Raw genomic sequence first — 20,198 nt, 5'->3', positions numbered from 1 at the left:
TAAGAGCCTGGAACATTGTCTGGGTCTCCCACATGGGTGGCAGAGACCCAAATACCAGCCATCACGTGCTGGCTTCCAGGGTTCACATGGCAGGAAGCTGGATCAGAAACAGAATCTTGAGCTCAAACTAGGCTCTCTGATATGGGATGCAGGCAATCCAAATGGCATCTTAAGTACTGAACTCCATAGAGCTTGGTTTTCTCCATTGCCGTTTTAAACAGGAAATACAATTCTGGTACAAGTAGAGATGTTATCTTGGCTGTGTGTTATACAGATAGCAGAACAGAGGGAGAAAAATGGGGCAAGAAGATGAAATGAGTTGACTCTTGGAATCTAGGGCAAATAACATTGGTACTGGAATTTAAGCAGTGCCTGTGGAAATGGGGAACTTGTTAGGCTTAAACAAGTCTAACAAGATGTCAAAATGGCTTGCTGGGTTTCCATGCAAGTGACACAACTGAGTGTGGTTCTGAGCCTTCTGGTTGTGTGACCAGGTCTGTGATTCTGCTAACATACGGACCTCTGGAAAATGAATAATTCCTCCAGGAAAGGCAATAAGCTTGTTCTACACGGGTTTGGAGACAACTATATCACATCTATGGGAATATGGCTACCTGGAACTTAGAAATTTACCTTTGGGATACCAAGAGAATTAGTGGCAGGGGAAATAAATGGTGGAATGGTATAGAGCAGGCCACTAAAACAAGCATTGGAAGCTGCTGGAGGAGAGGGTGAAGAAGAGCAACTTGGGAAAGTCAGCGTTTAATAGTGGGAATATGGTTTTATTAGTGAAGTATAGATAGAGGTAAAGGAATCGGTGAACACTGTTTAGGTGGCCAGTGCAGAATTCCAGAAAGGAGAGTAACTAGGGAGGGAATAGAGGCAATCAAGCCCAATGATAAAGTGAGCATGAACAACCTCAGTGGGAACAGAGAAACGAGGGTCAGGGGAAGTCAGCCTGGTAGAGAGGACGGAAATGGAAGAAAGTTAAGGAAAGGGAGACAATGCACAATTTCTACAATAACAGACACTGTAAAAGGGCAAGAGGAACATAGGGGAAAGTGAATCCCTGTAAGACAGATGTGGACACCAGCGGGAGGCGCCACTGTCTCCCCCACAAGTGTTCTCCCTGACATGAATTTTCCAGTGCTGCCTCAGCCTTTCATCCCTCCCAAATATCTGCTCCTGACTTGGAAAACACTGTCAGTAGTTCCTAAGTGAGAGGAGATGTGTTTGCTTAGCATTGCAGGCTCTCCTGCTCTTAAGTTTCTAAGTCTAAAATCTGACTGCTTTCTATTGCATGGTGAATAAATACATAATAGTGAGCTTCTAAACTGACATGTCTGGAGTCTAGCATGAGTAACAGTTTCCTGTGCAAAAATGTTTAGATTTCCAAAGTTTTCAAACTGGATTTTCAATGTCCTGAGGGTATCTGTATAGCATTTGACTAACCTTGTATTCCTTCTTGGAAGTTTTTATTGGTTCTTCTCAACTTTTTACTGGTTGAGTTAGTTCTTATCACTACCCATTAATCTTTAGTAGAGTTTAGAGTTGGTCCAATAGGGAAAGAGGTTAAAATCGATTTATGACCTCTTAAATAACCAAAGATGAATTTTTAGGCTCTTAAAATTGAAATTAGTGTGGTCAGAAGAAGCAGGTGAAATGTAAAATGGCTGGAATTCCTCACCACTGACGATTCTTTGCAGCCCTGTGCTAGGCATGTGTGCCCCGCTCCCGAGAAGTGTCTTCATGTGGTTAGGATCATAGCATCTACTCCTGTGACTCTTCCCTGAGCTCCTCAGATCTCATGGGATAACAGTGGTGAAAGGACTGCCATTTGTTGTTCTGGGGGAGAGGGTTAGAAATGCTGATCCTTCCTTGTATTTCTTCATTCTCCAAATGGACTTCTTGAAGGAATTAAATGCATACTGAATTTCCTCATTGGTCCGAGAAATCGGACTCTTAACATGGGCTTCTTGATCCACTGTAAAAATAAATAAGTAGATAATCAGCAAGACTTATTATCAATCTTTATTGGATCATGATCCTCAGAAAATCTACCTGGAAAAAACTTATGTAAACTGACATTGACATGCTTTGAGAAGAAAAAGCTACAAATGGCAATGTCTTCTGCAACCTAATTTTAGTTTGTAAGATATTTGCATGGAAAAACTTATTTGCTAATATATAGGCAAGGACTTTGGACTTACATCTTTTATTTGGAGTCCTTATTTTAAGGTAAAATGGCAATTGGGATACATTCTACTTGTCTGTAACAATAAAGGCATGAAATATTCCTTCTACAATCTGAGATGTTTACTTTCACCAGGTGCCATCCTCAATGAAACTTCAGTATCAATATTATATGTGTTGCTGTTAGTCACTAACTCAACTAACTCAAAAGATTGGTAATTCAGAGTGACTACTTGAAGCAAGTTTGGAGTGACTAGAATCAGTTTTCAGGAACATAAATTTGGCTCAGGCCAGAAGAGCTGGGTTTCTTGGAATGGTCAGGCCCACCCTCTTCTCTGCTTACATTTCCTCTTTATCCCCAACACTGCAGTCCCCCTGTATGTACATGGTGTCCTTTGGTCTCTACTGGATACCTTGGCATTGAGACTCGAAGCTGGCCCAGTTGAGCATATTTTTTCCTATTTCTTTGAAAGCCTGTAATGGGATGATTTCATATCTTTAATTTCAGCATTTCATGCCATATTTTACAACTTGGCATTCAATGTTCTGATTCCATCTTCATATTTAAACTATTCTCTCGAACAAAAATAAAATGATTTACCATCCAAAATGTACTGAGGAATATAAAATTGGAAAGTTTCATCATGCAAGCATTTTTTTAATCAAACTGGCTCAGTAGTCTCTGAACATCAGTTACAAAAATAAAGCTATGAAAACCTGTATGAACTTGGTATCATCAAAGAAACACACTGTATGATTTTTCAATTCGATTTAGCAAAAGAGTAATTCATAGCATCTGAATATTTCAACTGAACTTAAGTACATGAGGATCCCATCTTTGATTCTTCAGTTCTGCAGTAGTTTTGTTCTGTGGCAGCATTTTTTGGGTCTAATACTTGTGAAATGTTCTAGCTTTGCAAAAACAAGATAAAGCAAGACATGTTGCTTTAATGTTACCTGAAAAACCATGTCTTGACTGGGGCTACACAAATATTAGTGTTTTCGTTAATGTTTGCATGTGAAGAAATAAGAAACATCTGTGGACCTTCTGGAATCATCTTTTAGAGGACAATAGTGTATTCATGATAAAGGAAACTTGGAGACCACTCTCTCAGGTTAGCTAGAATTGGGTTTCAAAATGATGTTGGGCTTTTCACTTGAGTAGCACAGACACAATTGCTTTTCATGGCTATTGCTTTCTGGGGAAGGAGAAAATTAGGGAATTTTACTTACAAAAAGACAGTTGATTATCCTCTGCATTTTAAGCAAAGTTGTTTAACTAAATTGAAGTATTTTCTCTTGAGAAGGTACCAGGGTTATGTACAGTAGCGAATGGTTTTCTGTAAGCTTTTTTGAATTTTACAATAAGAGGAACCTCAGCACCTCTTGATGTGAACAGATCAGCACACAGTTGACCACACACTGGACTCAGTGACTGGTTGTGCTTCTTGGTTACCCACCCCTCTGGGGTTTTACTCTAAGTCCACTTTCCTAACGAGATAGGACTTACTGTCTCCAGGAAAAACTCTTAACTGTAAGAAGATCTGGGAGGACTCATTGTCTCACTCATGTACTTACCCACTTGTCACACCTGTGTGCCCACTCTGTGGTTTTAGTTTATACTGGGGAGCAACTCAAATTATGATAGGTAGTGTTTCACCACCGCATTTTGGAAAGGGGTTTCGTTGTTTGAATCACTCATTCTCCAGTTATGATTGCTCCGAATGTTTGCATGTTTGTGTGGAGGGTTTCTGTCATAACAGTACTTGTTCATTTCCTCGAGCCTTCCTGGGTTGCTGGCCAGTATGCTTAGTGACCGGCATTATGTGGATGCTGTGTGTACTTACAGCAGAAAGCCCTAACATGATTTGGTGACTAATTCATTTTAATGTCAGCAGATGTGATATAGTACATACATTTATACATGATGTATACAGATATACATATACATTTACAACTTCTATGGCCACTAAAATTATAAATATTTAATAACAGATAATCAGATACCTTTGAATGAAGATACAATGCTGTATTAGAAAGGGTGATAATTATCACCCATCTAAACAGCAGGGTTTTTTTCTTTACACTTAGAACCTGAAAACTCAAAGAATGAATTACCAAGGTTACTACCATCAGACCTAACTTGCATTTGTTCCTTTAAACAAAAAGCTTTAATCCATGCCAACATTTAAAGAATAAGATTTTAAATTCAGATAATTTCATTAATCTCATGTTTTGGTTATCAGCTGGTACAATACTACTAGAATAAATGAGATAAATGTTGAACCCATGGATGTCTAATTCTGTGCTAACCTAGTTTAAATAATAGAATACCCCAAAGTGGCATGTACAATCATAGGTCTGTAATTCACTGATCATTTCACTCCTCTGAAGGTCTAACAAGTCTGTATCTTGGATCCAGCTGTTTCTTAAAAAGCAAAATGCATTATATTCAGCATCTCACCCAGCAGCTTCAAAACATTCATGACTTGAAATTAGAAACTAAGTGGTGTTTAGACAAGGCAACCCTGCTATCTGTAAAACTGACCTAGCCTTGGAGCAGACTTGATTACATAGCTTTAGGTTGTAGTCAATAAATAATCTTGGTGCCAAGGAAACTGTCTTGGCTGGCCCTTAAAGGAAGAGCTATACAGACTCAGATGTCCACACCTTATTCTCTGCCACCACTTCCTCTTCCGTATCCACATGACATTTGATTACAAGAGGACTCAAGGTCATTGCATCTAAAGTAATGATACAGCAATGACAAAGGCCAATAGGCATCAAAACCTATTAAGTTCATTAGCAAATAAGTCCTTCAGTGGCAGATCTGAAACTTGTATCACTGTTGGAAGGAGGACAGTGCTGTTGAAGCACAGGTTTCTGGACCCCATTCTGAGTTTGATTCAGGAGGTCTAGAGACCCAAGACTTTGCACTTCTCATGGGATAGTCTGAGCTTCATGCTGCTGTTCCTTGGAGAGTACTTGGAGAAACAGTCGCTTAGTTAGTGCTTCTGGGTTCTGCCTGGAAACAGTTTTGCATCATGTTTTTAAGAAGTGATTTTTCTCTGAAAGGAAGGCTTATTCCTCGATCATTCCCAGACAGGAATCACAAAAATGCTGTCCATGTATAGATACTACATATTCGTATGAATCTCTGGTACTCCCCTTGGTTGCCAGATAAAATAACAAGCACCCAGTTAAATTTCACTTTAAACAGTTTTTAGTGTGTCTTATCACTTAAACTTGGAAGCCTACATTTGTGTCACAAGGTAATTCCTACCCTAATTTTCCTTGTCCTAAAGTATAACCTACTCAATTAAGCAAGATGTCATTTCAATAAACACATAAGTGTGTACAGTCTTTCTAAAAGTTTCTATGACTTCTGTAAAGGAGAATTGAACTTGGTCATCTTAAAATTTAACAAACTTGATGACCACTTCCAGTTAATCATTAACTTGAATTTTATTCTTCAAATGATCTTCTATACATGGTTCCTGAAAAAGTAAGGCAAGTGCTACAGCATTAAATCGGCAGCAATCTGCCTTCACTTAGAAGCTGTAACACAGTGCAGCTCTGGAGGAAAGGGGATCCTGGAGGCAGGTTTCTGGGTTGTCATCCAGAGTCCATGAGGAAGCCTCACTGTCCGTTTTCTAACTTGGAGAGGGAATGAGCTACACATCTGGTAAATATTAGACTTCAGAAACCCAGCGTTGAAGGGGCCTCCTTGATCACTGTGTGGCTGATGGATGGCAACCCACGTTACAAAGGTGTTGCCCATGTGCACTCCAATGGCATACGAACAGAGGGCCCTGTTGCATCCTGATGTACAACTCCTAATAGCATTGGTTGGAGTTTCCGGAGTTAAGCAGCATCAGGTCTGATTTCTTAAATGAGTCAAAATTCTGCAAAGCTTGTGTGTTCATCTTTTTCCTATGAAAAGGAATGTTTTGAGTGGACAGAAATTGATTGCTGTATCCTATGGCAGGCACCCATGTGGTGCTCATTGAAATAGAATGAGCTTGTATTTGCAAGCAAGTGGTGGCTATCCTTAGAGTTCATTAGTATTTGTATATCTTAACCAGGATTTCTTAATGTCAAAGATGAGTCTCTTTGTACTTCTAACTTTCCAGGTACATAGTCCATATCACTTTTAGGACAAACACTAATAATTAAGCCTGATATGCACTGCTTTAATAAACTGGCTGTTTAGTTGTTGGTTGACATTTTGTCTTATTTTAGAGTGAATTTGAGTAGCTCCCAGATTAAATGTTTTCTAATGAAGGGCTATGGAAGCTGAAGGAAATACATTACCTCGGGTGTTTTTGGTACTTGCATAAGAGAATGGTTTTGGGAGATTATTCATCAAATGCCAACTTTCCAGGATTCTTACTGATCATGCTCTAAACTATTTTACAGGAAGAAAAATCCTCGAGATTTTTGGATTGAAACTTGAGTGTTTTTGGAATATCCCTATTGAAGGAACTTGGCCACTAGAATTGCTAAAAATGAGAACATATTTGTCAAACTACTCAAGTCACACCTCAGCTAAACAAGTGTCCCTTTCAAACATGTTTGTAAGAAAACCCATTTCTCTTTTGGTAAAGAAAAGCTCTTCTTGCTGAGCCACTCAAAGAAGGGTTTGAGGGAAGGAAAACTTCTGGCCTTTAAGAAGCCAATTTCTTGAGTCCACTGCCATTTAGATTCCTTCTACGACCCTGCACTTAACACAACTCTCTCATTGTCACTATTGGCCTTTGTGTGGCTAAAGATGTGGCATTTTCTACTCTTTTGTCTCTGAAGTGGCAGATATATGGGACCATCCCAGCAAATGCTGGCACCTTTTGGTTCTTGGGATGCCGTGTGGCCTGGGTATCTCCAACTTTCTTGGCTTCTGTGCAGGATTCTCCCTGAGCTCTTCAAAGGTCATGTTCTGTACCCTGCTGTTCACCCAGGGAGATTGCCTCCACACTCACGACCTCATCAGCTACAGGGCATGTCCTAGATGTGTACCTCCACTTCAGTTGTCTACCCCCAGCTCCAGATAGTCTGCATTTCTTGATGCACCTATCCGACTCATACAAAGTACCTAACAGGTCCTGGTATCTGATCCCTCTCCCAACCCAACTCCTCTCAGGCAGTGGTCTTCATGTCCTCTCAGTAGCTCAGGCCCAAAGGATTGATGCCATTAGAATCACTTTTGAGTGCCTCTTTCTTCGTATTTCTCATCCTCTAACCATCCTAACTACATTGACATTTCAACTCCCATCTTGGGATTCATGTTTCCTGTCATTAACTCTTAAGGTTACTTGGTACACTATACACTATCTCAACGTCTGCTGCCTTTTAATACAAGATTTCTGTCTGTTCACTGTTGTATCTCTAGACTATCAATAGTACCTGATAGTGTTTCAAAACATTGAACAAATGAATGCTAAACCATACTGCATGTATCCTTTACTAAATTTAAGAGATTGGAAGAGTCAAATAGGCAAATCTCAGAAATAGCAAGATGACCACTCGTACTCGATGGTCACAGTTGGATATGGGGTTTGTTAGGATTGTTGCCTGAGTTTCTCACAAGCTTAACAGCTTTGAAGGGACAGCCTACATGGTAACCAGTACTCTTCCCAGTTAATACACCATCAGGGTTCTGCCTCTACACAAATAGGAATTCTATAAACTTAACTACTTTGTCAATGTCTTATGCAACTCCTATTGCTGTGGAGGGCAATAGAAGTAATTTTTCTGGTACTTCAAGGAAATATTAAACTAATTAGAGAAAGTGCTGAAACTACAGAAATGTAGCTGCGTGAATCTATGATTTAGACACAGCTTTGAGAATGGAGACTGAGTATCTCTGTAGTGAATACATCCACCCTGAATTGGGAATTTGGCTAAATGACAAGAACACTGAGAAGCAATAGTAGAACAAAACAAAAGGGCAGGTATTATGAATCAAGAATTTCATGGTGGCTGATCTGAAGTTTGTTTTGCTGTACTCTTTAGTGTACTGCTTCCTAAATTTCACCCTTGTGCTCCTACTCTAACTTGTCATGATGCTCATCCTAAAAGAACACTTAGGGCATTCTTTGAGGTATTTGATCTTGGTAAATAGCTTCTAGGAAAGGACATTTTTACAGAATGACAACCAAGTCAGGTCTATCATTTTGGAAGGTCAGTTCTCATTTTCCTGTGAATGGGTCATAGTGCTTTAGAATGTTCAGATGCAATGCATGGAAAAGTCAGGATGAGAACTGGACCACAAGGGACTTGTTTCCAGGTGCAAATCTGAGTTGATTTCTGACTATGCAATAGGCCTTGTGGCAACAGTCATACATGTGCAACCTTACTTGATGCTCATACCCACCTAGCACATGATTGGGGTTTGTAGCCAGTGAGTGTATGAAGGGTGTGCGATGAGTTTGAACAGTGGTAGGCTTTAGCACTGACCATCTGCATTTGGGAAGTTTCAAAAGGATGGCAAATTTGCCATAGTAATAGGCACCACCTGTAACTCACCTCCTTGCTGCTGTGTAGAGTACTTGAGTCTCCTACTTAGGTTCCCACTTACAGTCTCCACTTGAGTCCTCTGTTTACTTCTAGAACCACTGTTCTTGAATAAGCATGGTAAACCATGGCTGGGTTTGGCTTGGTCAGTGTCTTTCTACTACCAATCTTGCAGGAGGAGCATCATGTGCATAAAGACAGGGAAGTCATCCATGAGCTACATTCTTTGCCACAACGCTCGAGTCTACCATTGTAATGAAAATAATTGTCACCCAACTACTCATGTGCATTTTTTTTGTTCTTTTTAACTTTTATTTAATGAATATAAATTTCCAAAGTACAGCTTATGGATTACAATGGCTTCCCCCCATAATTTCCCTCCCACCTGCAACCCTCCCCTTTCCCACTCCCTCTCTCCTTCCATTCACATCAAGATTCATTTTCGATTCTCTATATACAGAAGATCAGTTTAGTATATATTAAGTAAAGGTTTCAACAGTTTGCACCCACATAGAAATAAAGTGAAAAATACTGTGAGTACTAGTTATAGCATTAAATCTCAATGTACAGCACACTAAGGACAGAGATCCTACTTGAGGAGTAAGTGCACAGTGACTCCTGTTGTTGACTTAACAAATTGACACTCTTGTTTATGGCATCAGTAATCACCCTAGGCTCTTGTCATGTGTTTCCAAGGCTATGGAAGCCTTTTGAGTTTGCTGACTCTGATCTTATTTAGACAAGGTCATAGTCAAAGTGGAAGTTCTCTCCTCCCTTCAGAGAAAGGTACCTCCTCCTTTGACCTGTTCTTTCCACTGGGATCTCACTCACAGAGATCTTCCATTTAGGTCATTTTTTTTTTTTTTTTTTTTTTTGCCAGCGTGTCTTGGATTTCCATGCCTAAAATACTCTCATGGGCTTTTCAGCCGGATCCAAATGCCTTAAGGGCTGATTCTGAGGCCAGAGTGCTGTTTAGGACATCTGCCATTCTATGAGTCTGATGTGTATCCCACTTCCCATGTTGGATCGTTCTCTCCCTTTTTTATTCTATTGGTTAGTACTTTCAGACACTAGTCTTGTTTCTGTGATCCCTTTGGCTCTTAGTCCTATCATTATGATCAATTGTGAACAGAAATTGATCACTTGGACTAGTGAGATGGCATTGGTACATGCCACCTTGATGGGATTGAATTGGAATCCCCTGGTATGTTTCTAACTCCACCATTTGGGGCAAGTCAGCTTGAGCATGTCCCAAATTGTACATCTCTTGCCTCTTATTCCACTCTTACATTTAACAGAGATCACTTTTCAGTTAAGATTCAATACTTGAGAGTAACTATTAATTACAGAATTCATTCAATAATATTAAGTGGAACAAACAAAAAAAAACTAGGAGGGATAAAGTATTAAGTTGTTCATTGACAGTCAAGACAAGGGCTGATCAAGTCACTGTTTCTCATAGTGTCCATTTTACTTCAACAGGTTTCCTTTTTGGTGCTCAGTTAGTTGTCACCAATCAGGGAGAACATATGATATTTGTCCCTTTGGGACTGGCTTATTTCACTCAGCATAATGTTTTCCAGATTCCTCCATTTTGTTGCAAATGACCGGATTTCATTGCCTTTGACTGCTGTATAGTATTCTGTAGAGTACATATCCCATAATTTCTTTATGCAGTCTACCGTTGATGGGCATTTGTGTTGATTCCAGGTCTTAGCTATTGTGAATTGAGCTGCAATAGACATTAAGGTGCAAACCGCTTTTTTGTTTGCCAATTTAATTTCCTTTGGGTAAATTCCAAGGAGTGGGATGGCTGGGTTGAATGGTAGGGTTATATTCAGGTTTCTGAGAAATCTCCAGACTGACTTCCATAGTGGCTTAACTAGTTTGCATTCCCACCAACAGTGGGTTAGTGTCCCTTTTCCCCCACATCCTCTCCAGCATCTATTGTTGGTAGATTTCTGAATGTGAGCCATTCTGACTGGGGTGAGGTGAAACCTCTTTGTGGTTTTGATTTGCATTTTCCTGATTGCTAGTGATCTTGAACATTTTTTCATGTTTCTGGCCATTTGGATTTCCTCTTTTGAAAAATGTCTATTGAGGTCCTTGGCCCATCTCTTAAGTGGGATGTTTGTTTGGATGTTGAGTTTCTTGATCTCTTTGTAGATTCTGGTTATTAATCCTTTATCTGTAGCATAGTCTGCAAATATTTTTTTCCCATTCTGTCTGTTGCCTCTTCACTTGCCTGTTTCTTTTGCAGTACAGAAACTTCTCAATTTGATGCAATCCCAATAGTTAATTTTGGCTTTGACTGCCTGTGCCTCCCGGGTCTTTTCCAGGAAGTCTTTGATGGTGCCAACATCTTTCAGGGTTTCTCCAATGCTCTCTAATAATTTGGTGCTGGGTCGTAGATTTAGGTCTTTAATCCATGCTGAGTGGATTTTTGTGTAAGGTGTAAGGTAGGGGTCTTGCTTCATGCTTCTGCACGTGGAAATCCAGTTTTCCCAGCACCATTTATTGAATAGACTATCCTTGCTCCAGGAATTGGTTTTAGATCCTTGATCAAATATAAATTGACTGTAGAAACTATCCCTCTTTGCAGACGATATGATTATTTAGGGGATCCAAAGAACTCTACTAAGAGACTATTGGAACTCATAGAGTTTGGCAAAGTAGCAGGATATAAAATTCACAAAAATTAACAGCTTTTGTATACACAGGCAATGCTACGGCTGAGAAAGGACTTCTACGATCAATCCCATTCACAATAGCTACAAAAACAATCAAATACCTTGGAATAAACTTAACCAAGGACGTTAAAGATCCTCTACGATGAGAATTACAAAATCTTAAATAGAAGAGGATACCAAAAAATGGAAAAACCCTCCATGCTCATGGATTGGAAGAATCAACATCATCAAAATGTCCATTCTCCCAAAAGCAATGTATAGATGCAATGCGATACCAATGAAGGATACCAAAGATATTCTTCTCAGATCTGGAAAAAATGATGCTGAAATTCATATGGAGACACAGGAGATCTCGAATAGCGAAAGCAATTTTGTACAAAAAAAAAAAAAAAAAAAAAAGCCGGAGGCATCACAATACCAGATTTCAGGACATACTACAGGGCAGTTGTAATCAAAACAGCATGGTACTGGTACAGAAACAGAAGAAACAGATGGATAGACCAATGGAACAGAATAGAAACATCAGAAATCAACCCATGTGCATTTGACCATTGTATGAGAAACAATATGTTAGCACCAACTAAAATTGTTGGAATAACTTTTTTGGAAGATCCATGAGTTTAATGCTAAGAATCATACTCGGACTACTACTTCTGATGTTTTCATGGATTTACTAGCCATGAGGCATAATGGGCATACTCTCTACCCATTTCTACTCTTTATTCCTCTTCATCTAAACCATCTGGTCTGAAAGACTTGATAGAATTATTCTCTTCTCTCTCATGCCCCCATAAAGAACCCACAAAAACCCCTGTAACTTCAAGAAAGGATTTAGCCTGGTACAACTGGAAGGTGAAGGCAACTTTCTCAAACTTTTTTCCTGCTGTCTTCCCCCACCACTGGTCTCTACCTAGGCAGGCTAGGTGCAATACTCTGTGCACGGAAGGTACTTAACATGTCTTTTCTGAGTATTTAGCAGCATTTGTGAGGTATATTGTTGCTATTGCTGCTGATAAAGTGGGTATTTTTACAGGAATGTGGTGATACAAAGTTCACAGAAAAATTTCCCTGTCGAAATATTTCTAAATTAGTATGTGACACTTCAGTGGATATCACTTCAAACACAGCTATAAGCTCTGCGGAAGATAAATCAGTGTTTATTAGCCAATGTGCTGTCACTTCTTAAAGCGCCACTTCCACTTGTGATCAACTTGGCAGCCAAAGAGATGAAGAGTATTGGGAAGTGTATTGCCCATGGTTCCCAGGCAAAATGCCATGTGTATTTTGTAAATGCTTCTGTTTTTAATTTCACCTTGTCTCTTCCCAAAATACGATTTCAGTAATATTTTCTTCAGTTCTTCTTAATCAATGTTTCACAATTATGATTAAAAATCAGTATTCATTTACTTCATCTCCTCCTTCTACAACCTCTACCTGGGTTTTGCAAATTATACAATGGGTTCTTGGGAGTGGGGGCAGGTGTTGTGGTATGGTAACTTAAGCTGCCATTTGGGACGCCTACATCCTATAATGGAGTGCCTGAAATTAGGTCCCACCTCCTCCTTACCCAGTTTCCTGCTAATGCCCCTGGGAAGCAGCAGATGATGGCTCAAGTGCTTACAGCCATGTGCTAGCCACGTGGGAGATCCAGATGGAGTCCTAGGATCCTGGCTTTGGTCTGGCCCAGCCCTGGTTGTTGCAGGCATTCAGGGAGTTAATCAGTAGATGGGATTTCTCTCCTTCTCCCTCCCTTCCCTACTCCTCTCCCTTTCAAATGCACACTTACATAAACCTTCAAAATGGTTTGTCACCCTGTTTTTCCCCCTTCTGTAATTATGGTATCCAAGTCATGGGCAGTTAAAATTTTTTTTTTTTTTTTTTTTTTTTTTTTTTTTTTTTGTTGCAGCTTGGAGAAAGATAAAAGGACTGTAAACTCTTGCAACCTCAGCCTAAGGAGTCGCCAGCAGTTCTAAAGCACGCTGGAGGTATGTTGTCTTCCTTGAACTCTGCCATGCTGCCTTTCATTTTCCTGGGAGAACCTACCTTAGTCCTAGCCCTAATAGCCTTGCAAGCTTCTCCTTTTCCAGTCAATCATTCATCTCCTCTTCCTCTCCTTCTCCCTCCCCCATTGAACTGCTGAGATCAGACAGGCATGCAGAACAAAGGCTGTGGGATGAGTGATTTGGGGCTGATGTGCTCTGAGGGTACTGGGTCAGGCCCTACATCCAGAGGGGCTACAGAGCAGACTGCCTTCTTCCTGTGTGTACCCAAAGTTGGATGACAAATCACCCCTAAGCAGAAAACTAAAAATCCAAAGCATAAAAACACAGCAAAGAAAACACATTCGTCTTCATCTAAAACCATGGGATATTGTGAAGATCTTCTCACCGTTCTGAAAAGCCATGAGACCTTTGCCCTCTCAGTTGACTGTTGGCTTCCTGGAGGGCTCTGCCAGCTAGTGTCCCTTCCCCAACATGCCTGGCCTTCCAGATAGGATTTGTTGCAACACCCTCAGTGTGTTGACATGTGTGGACTCCTTTTTGGATTTCACATCCAATTTAGTACTCCTAAAAAAATCACCATAAATATCGTTGGATGCCATTTTTTGTCTGAAACAAGCCAACTTGAATGAGTGAGGGGGATGTCCTGTTGAGCCTTCAGCATATGCAAAGGAAGTGGATTTTCTGGCTGCCTTGTGTCCGGTGCTGCTGGTGCACCCACGGTGCAGTGAGCACTCGCACGTTCCCCATGCACTCGCTACACTGCCACTTCTCCTTCCATACCCTCTTCACAGCTTGCTGCAGGGAGCGCTTCCACTGCTTCCTGCCCTTATACAAATGTAACCTCACATTCATAATTACGCATTTGGAGGAAGCATGCTGTATCCTAAGTTGCCATCTGGGGAGGTGGCTGTTGAGATTGAGCTTAAACTAAGATGGTTTAGGAGGAAAACCGGAAGAGCAGCATTTCTCTACTTTTTCGTAACCGCTAGGAGGAGTCCACCCATTCTGCAAGCTGGGGCTGCTGCTGGCCAGCTGGCAGGGAGCACTGCAGAGTGAGGGCCAGCTTCTCAGCAGCTGTGACTGCTGCTCCATCTGCAGCACATACCCTGTGCCAAGCCCCGAAGCAAATATGTGGGTCCCTTTAAAACAAGATCTTCAAAGCCACAGAGAAAGCATCTCCTACAGTGTACATGCTTCGACCTCGTGTTCTCATGCTCTTCTCCCTTCCTCTGCCAGTCTAGACACCCCACAATTCCTTTAGAATTGATGTAAATAGTGAGGGAGCTATCTACTTGATCAGCCTCCGGAAACTGCTTTTCAGGTAACTTGTAGGGAAACCTAACACCTGTACCTGCCTCCCCACCCCCCTACCCACCCCCCTATTTTTAAGAACCCTGTAATTCGGGGGGCTGGCACGGTGGCTCACTTGGTTAATCCTCCACCTGCGGCACCGGCATCCCATATGAGTACTGGTTATAGTCCTGGTTGGTCCTCTTCCAGTCCAGCTCTCTGCTGTGTCCTGGAACAGCAGTGGAGGATGGCCCAAGTGCTTGGGCCCCTGCACCCTCATGGGAGACGGGAGGAGGCTCCTGGCTTCGGATTGGAGCAGTGCCGGCCAAAGCGCCATTTGGGGAGTGTGAACCAACAGAAGGAAGATCTTTCTGTCTCACTGTCTATAACGCTACCTGTCAATTTAAATCTTGAATTTGGAAAAACACTCAGGTTCAAAAATCATTTGTCTTTGATTTCATCATAAAAGCATGTTTTAAGCTTTGTAAAGCACATGCTAGGTACCTTTGGGAAATATTGTGAGATTTTTCTTTATTTTAGTGACTTTAGAAGTTAATCCACAGTTAAGTCTTTTCGGGATATGGTGTTCCTTTTTTTTTTTTTTTTTGACAGGCAGAGTTAGAGACAGGAAGGTCTTCCTTCCGTTGGTTCACCACCCAAATGAAATGGCAGCTATGGCCGGTGCGTTGCACCGAGCCAGAGCCGGGTGCTTCCTCTTGGTCTCCCATGCGGGTGCAGAAACCAAGCACTTGGGCTATCCTCCACTGCACTTCCGCGCCACAGCAGAGAGCTGGACTGGAAGAGGAGCAACCAGGACAGAATCCGGCGCCCCAACCAAGACTAGAACTCAGTGTGCCGGCGCCGCAGGTGGAGGATTGGCCTAGTGAGCCATGGCGCCAGCCCCAAAACTTTCTAGTACCATTCTTTCCTATCCAAGGTCATTGAAGATCACGAGAACTGAACTTGGGATAGACTGATCAGGTATTCCATTTTATAAGGAGATTTTTCACTTAAGTACATGTGAATTCAAGAATGAAGACTGTTTATAATAATCACTTAGAGAAATTACTTCCTGTTAGAAATGAGAAGAAATCTTCCTATTTTGTGGACATGTTAAAATACAGATGGCAAGAGGCCAGCTGTGTAAAGATAGGGGAGGGCATGCAGAGGTTCAGAAAGGGCAAAGATATTCCCTGACTTGGAGTCCTGTTGGCTTTTGGAACTTAAAGACCTCTCACTGTGGAAAACTATGTCCTTTGGGAATCGACGCGTGCTGGAAGGGAACTGGCCAGCTCAGCACTACGTGGTGACATCTCCTTATGTTCTCCTAAGCAGCAGCCAAAGAGCCACACAGCAGTTGTTTCACGGACTGGCATTCAGATGAGGAGTCCAGCTGCTGAGCAGTAGAGAAACATGAATTTCATTTTTCAGAGAAACTGAAGGGAATCCATTTTAATTCTTGGCAACTCTTCTCAAGAACGCTCTCTGCTTGCTAACTGTTCGTTCACTCATTCTCCACAGTCTAAGAACCTAGAAACGGGCTGGCAAAAGCCTTGCTGACTCTGGGGTTAAAATGTATGTGCTAACAGGACTCTGGTTCACATGATACAGATCTACTTGTATGTATATGCAACATATATGTATGTCATGTGCATACACAATACACATAAACCCACATCTACACATGACTCTTGGTTTAAGCATCATCATCATATAAAAATGGAAGTAATTGTTGCAACACAAGTGAGGGTATCTTAAAGTCTATATAGAAAAATGGAATTAAAAGCCAAGCTTATTTTGATGCAAAAACTTTCTTAAATCCATGCATAGTTAGATCTTATGTAAACTTTTCCAAGTATGGTTATTTAAGATGGTAACATTATAGGCAACATGTGTAACTTTTATTTTTAACTTTAATATATAAATTTCCAAAGTACAGCATTTGTATTACATTGGCTCCCCCCCATAACTTCCCTCCCATCTCCCATTCCATTTACATCAAGGTTCATTTTCAATTATCTTTATATACAGAAGATCAACTTAATATATATTAAGTAAAGATTTCAGTAGTTTGCACTCACACAGAAACACAAAGTGTAAAGTACTGTTTGAGTACTAGTTATAGCATTAATTCACATTGTACAACACATTAAGGACAGAGATCCTACATGGGGAATAAGTGTACAGTGACTCCTGTTATGGATTTAACAATTGACACTCTTGTTTATGGCATCAGTAATCGCCCTAGGCTCTTGTCATGAGTTGCCAAGACTATGGAAGCCTTTTGATTTGCCAACTCTGATCTCATTTAGACAAGGCCAAAGTGGAAGTTCTCTCCTCCCTTCAGAGAAAGGTACCTCCTCCTTTGGTGGCCCGTTCTTTCCACTGGGATCTCACTCAGATCTTTCATTTAGGTGTGTGTGTGTGTGTGTGTGTGTGTGTGGTTTTTTTTTTTGTTTGTTTGTTTTTCCAGAGTGTCTTGGCTTTCCATGCCTGAAATACTCTCATGGGCTCTTCAGCCATATCTGAATGCCTTAAGGGCTGATTCTGAGGCCAGAGTGCTGTTTAAGACATCTGCCATTCTGAATCTGCTGTGTATCCCGCTTCCCATGTTGGATCATTCTCTCTTTAATTCTATCAGTTAATATTTGCAGATACAGTCTTGTTTATGTGATCCCTTTTGACTCTTAGTACTATCATTATGATCAATTGTGAACTGAAATTGATCACTTGGACCAGTGAGATGGCATTGGTACATGCCACCTTGATGGGATTGGATTAAAGTCCCCAGGTACGTATCTAATTCTGTTTGGGTCAAGTCCGATTGAGCATGTGCCAAACTGTACATCTCCTCCCTCTCTTATTCCCACTCATATTTAACAGGGATCACTTTTCAGTTAAATTTAAACACCTAAGAATAATTGTGTTAATTAGTTCATTGTTTTTGACTGCTGTATAGTATTCTATAGAGTACATGTCCCATAATTTCTTTATCCAGTCTACTGTTGATGGGCATTTGGGTTGGTTCCAGGTCTTAGCTATTGTGAATTGAGCTGCAATAAACATTAATGTGCAGACAGCTTGTTTGTTTGCCAATTTCGTTTCCTTTGGGTAAATTCCAAGGAGTGGGATGGCTGGGTTGAATGGTAGGGTTATATTCAGGTTTCTGAGGAATCTCCAAACTGACTTCCATAGTGGCTTAACCAGTTTGCATTCCCACCAACAGTGGGTTAGTGTCCCTTTTCCCCCACATCCTCGCCAGCATCTATTGTTGGTAGATTTCTGAATGTGAGCCATTCTAACTGGGGTGAGGTGAAATTAGCTTAACCAATAGTATTAAGTAGAACAACAAATACTAAATGGGATGAAGTATTAAGTTGTTCATCAACAGGGCAAGGGCTGATCAAGTCACTATTTCTCAGTGTCCATTTCACTTCAACAGGTTTCCTTTTTGGTGCTTGGCTAGTTGTCACTGATCAGGAAGAACATATGATATTTGTCCCTTTGGGACTAGCTTATTTCACTCAGCATGATGTTTTCCAGATTCCTCCATTTTGTTGCAAATGACCTAAATGCCCATCAACAGTAGACTGAAGAAATTATGGGGGCTGGCGCTGCGGCTCACTAGGCTAATCCTCCGCCTTGCGGCGCCAGCACACCGGGTTCTAGTCCTGGTCGGGGCGCCAGATTCTGTCCCGGTTGCCCCTCTTCCAGGCCAGCTCTTGCTGTGGCCCGGGAGTGCAGTGGAGGATGGCCCAAGTGCTTGGGCCCTGCACCCCATGGGAGACCAGCATAAGTACCTGGCTCCTGCCATCAGATCAGCGTGGTGTGCCAGCTGCAGTGCGCCGGCCATTGGAGGGTGAACCAACAGCAAAAGGAAGACCTTTCTCTCTGTCTCTCTCTCACTGTCCACTCTGCCTGTCAAAAAAAATTATGGGATATGTACTCTATAGAATACTATACAGCAGTATAACTTTTATTTCTACTATTTCTCTAAAATTCCACAAATGGATATACAAGAAAACATGCTCCAAATATCATTATTGGACAGAGGCAAAAGTCTTTAAGCATGAGTTATCAGAACTTAGGAATTTTAGAAAAATCTCAATATGGTCAGTCAATGGAGTTTCCCTATGAGCAGGAATCTTGCTCATATCCCTAGAAATTTCTGGGATATGCAGGAGGACAGCAGAGACAATTTACAATAGAACAGCTGCATCAACTTGGGCCACAATAACAAAAGACTAGGCTGGTGGTAGGGGAACTGGGGATGTCAACAAGCAAACCTGATGTCTTATAGCTCAGACACAGAAGTCAAATCAAGAAGCCAGCATAGTCAGGTTCTGCTGAGCTCTGTCTTCCTGACTTGTAGATGTCTGCCTTCATGTGAGTGAATAAGAGAACACGTTCCAGTGTTCTCTCTTCTAATCCTATTGGATGAGAATCTTGTCCATAAGACCTTATCTTCAAATACCATCACATTGAGAGGTCAAGCCTCAACCTACTAATCTGGGGAGGCGAGAGGCACGAACATTCAGATAAAACAGAGGTTGCCCATAGTTCTCTATTCTAGGCTCGTGAAATCTCTTGTGGGTGGTTTTCAGGGATTCACAGCTTTCAGTCCCCAAACTAAGGCAGCTGGATTGAAATGGGCAATAGGATCAATGTAGAGGTAACACAATGTCCTTTTGGAGCTCCTTAAACTGAAAAGCAATATTATTCTTGAAATGGCAAAGAACCTTTCAACCCAACATGCTCTTTTCAATTCAACGCAGATGATAGGAAAAAGAGGCTTACACAGAAATTAAAAGAAAAACAAATTCAAAACAGATGTCAGGAAATACTTTGGTCCCTAGAGGAAGAAAAACATAGATGAGAAGAATATTTAAACTAGGCAGTTTACTGAGTTAAACTTGGATCATTTAAAAATAGACTGGGTGCTGGGCTGGGGGTGGGATGGGTAGGTGTTAAATTCAGTGAGAAATGTGACCTTCCAAAGAGAAAAATGTACCCAGTGTGAGGTGGTACTGTTTATTATGTTGCCTTGCCCTGTTATGTCGGTCTCTCCTTGGGTATTTGAAAAGGTGTACTCAAATTGTGTTCATGAGACAGGAAATACATGTTTTAGCAGGAAATAAATCTGCCTCTATAGACATAGATGGCTGTGTATTTCATTAAGTTGGGAGCCAGTTGTGCCCCTTTTCACCTTAGCCTCCACTTTAGATTCCATCACCTTGACAGAGACTTGCAGACAAAGGCCTTTGGAGCTGGTTCTCTGACTCGGATCAGGTTTATAGACCAAAATTTCCTGAGTGATTATCGTTGGAGAAAGTCTCCCTGTGGCCTCACATCTAACACTCTCTCCTGTTTCCAGGGTGGGAGTATGGGTCAAAAAGTTGCAGGCAAGTCTGGGACCATGAACACTTCTTCTGGTTTTGCAAATGTTGGCCCAAGAAGATTGTGCTTTGCCAAGCTCTTTAACCACATCGTTGTGGGTCCCTTTCAACCCTGC

The 20,198-nt window shown here is 41.2% G+C and overlaps 1 long non-coding RNA gene across 3 annotated transcripts in view; it reads left to right on the top strand.

Annotated features, from left to right (window-relative positions):
• LOC138843750 (uncharacterized) overlaps positions 1–20,198 on the top strand; it is a 148,043-nt gene that overhangs the window by 47,306 nt on the left and 80,539 nt on the right. For all 3 annotated transcript variants that reach the window (XR_011378710.1, XR_011378709.1, XR_011378711.1), the window contains exon 3: positions 13,300–13,378. This is a non-coding gene — a long non-coding RNA (uncharacterized lncRNA). The remainder of the gene's footprint in view (positions 1–13,299; positions 13,379–20,198) is intronic.

The sequence above is a fragment of the Oryctolagus cuniculus genome, chromosome 9 (assembly GCF_964237555.1).
Source record: "Oryctolagus cuniculus chromosome 9, mOryCun1.1, whole genome shotgun sequence".
NCBI lineage: Eukaryota > Metazoa > Chordata > Mammalia > Lagomorpha > Leporidae > Oryctolagus > Oryctolagus cuniculus.
This window is presented reverse-complemented; position numbering and strand designations above follow the sequence as displayed.